The sequence below is a fragment of the Microtus ochrogaster genome, chromosome 8 (genome assembly GCF_000317375.1).
Source record: "Microtus ochrogaster isolate Prairie Vole_2 chromosome 8, MicOch1.0, whole genome shotgun sequence".
Classification (NCBI taxonomy): Eukaryota; Metazoa; Chordata; class Mammalia; order Rodentia; family Cricetidae; genus Microtus; species Microtus ochrogaster.
In genome coordinates, this window is record NC_022015.1 from 74412195 (window position 1) to 74414014 (window position 1820).

General features: G+C 47.9%; 1 long non-coding RNA gene across 1 annotated transcript in view; it reads right to left on the minus strand.

The window, feature by feature from the left end:
* Window positions 1-502: 502 nt before the first annotated feature.
* LOC113456554 overlaps window positions 503-1820 on the minus strand; it is a 19051-nt gene continuing 17733 nt past the window's right edge. The window contains exons 4-5 of the long non-coding RNA XR_003377321.1: window positions 1284-1326; window positions 503-1037 (exon numbers count right to left, since the gene is read on the minus strand). This is a non-coding gene — a long non-coding RNA (uncharacterized LOC113456554). The remainder of the gene's footprint in view (window positions 1038-1283; window positions 1327-1820) is intronic.

Consider the following 1820-nt stretch of genomic DNA (forward strand, 5'->3'; position numbering starts at 1 on the left):
GAGTGCTGGGATTAAACGCGTGTGCCACCATCGCCCGGCCGGAAGGCTTTAACTTTAACATAGCAAAATTACATTAGTCCCGGGCGACAGGACTAATGCCTGCCTAGGCAAGCTTGCGAGACCCGCCATCGCGAGGGCACGCTGCTGCCTCCCCGCGCTGTCGCTGACCCAGACGCCTCCCCGCGCCGTACAGATGGGGGGCACGACGGAAAACAGAACAGGGCCAGCGGGCAAACGGATGCGCCACTGCGGAGCTGAGGCGCTTCCCCAGAGGAGTGGAAGAAAGAATGGAGGAGCCCACCGTCGGGAGATGGGCAGAGACCTCGGCCAACCGGTGGATCTGGGGTACCTCCGCTGCCACCGCAGGAGCAAGCGCCCGCGCCCGCCATGCGTCCATCTGAGAAGAGCCCCGCCCAGGGCCCAGGACCCTGGGCCCAGGACCAAGGGCCCAGAACCCAGGGCCAGGGCCAGGGCCAGGGCTCTTACTGACACCCATATGAAAAGTATAAAGTCCGACAATGAAGAGTGGCTAACTGTGAGAGAATTTGAAATTAAAGGGGGATATGAAAAATCAGGGAAATAGAAAAGAAGTATTCATTGCAATAGATGCCATCTTCAAGATCTGATAAAGGTATTCTGGTGGTAGATGGCTTCCATGTTTATTGGGTAAAATGGTGAATTAAAAGATCCTATGTGACAGGCAGCTTCAGTTATTCTGGGGTGAGACAATAGGTTAGAAGCTCTTTTGGTATGACTGGTAGCTTCAATCAAGGATTTCACTGTCATAATTCACTTGTCCCAGATGTTAGCAGAATTTATCTCCATACACGATACCATATGTTTCTTCTTAGACAGGTTCCATTACATGGGTTGTTGCCATATGATAAAATCCATTTTTATTATCACTGAATTTTAAAAGTAACATGCCAGAGCTGAACAACTAACAATTTTCAGATGAGGGCCTCAGACATCACGGCAGAAGGTCACAGGGCAGTTATGTTCTTCTTTGTTCACTCTGGGCTTGTTGGGTTTTCCCTCTGAAAGCAGAAGAGATCATTTATTTGATGGCTCCCAATGTTTGTTCCCACCTGTATCTCAAGTATTTTGATGCTCAAAGCAGCCCTGGCCTCTTATGCTTGGGAAATCACAACTATATAAGCACCACAGAATAAATCAAATTTAATCAAACACAAATTTGTCAACTTTCAAACTTACAAAGGCACAGAGATGGAAAACAAACAATTTATAGACAATAGTCTGAGACATCAGAACAGAATAATTACCTTTCCCCTTATCCTAGGTGGGTCTGCTTGGTAGATGTCCTTCCTGAAAGACAGAGAGTTAGTGATGGGAGAGTCTTTGCTTTTAGTTTGTGAGTGAGGTATTTCTAACCACCTTCTCGAAATTTTTGTTTGTATGTACCCTTGTTAAATACAAGCTGTCTTCATCGAAACTACTCCCCATGTGCCCCACAATGAGTCAAGGAAACATTTAGATCCCCTTTTCCTGTCCTGATGATTTTCACATGAGCTCAAACAAGGGAAGCCACTTGATCACCCACAGCTTTCAGACACACTGAGGGCTGGTTTCGCATACTCTTCTTTCCCTGTGTAGATAGCTGCATTGTACACATTGTCAGAACTGTCCTCCATGACCCAGCTCAGGGAGGACTGTTCCATGACATGGTTTTCAGTCCTAAGGCCAGAAATAGCCATCCCACCCCTTAGCTGCAGCATCATTTCCTACAGACTCCTCTCCTCCACAGTAGTAACTGCAGGTAGGGTATGAAGGTGCAGCCTTGCCCTGGCCAGGGGCTCACA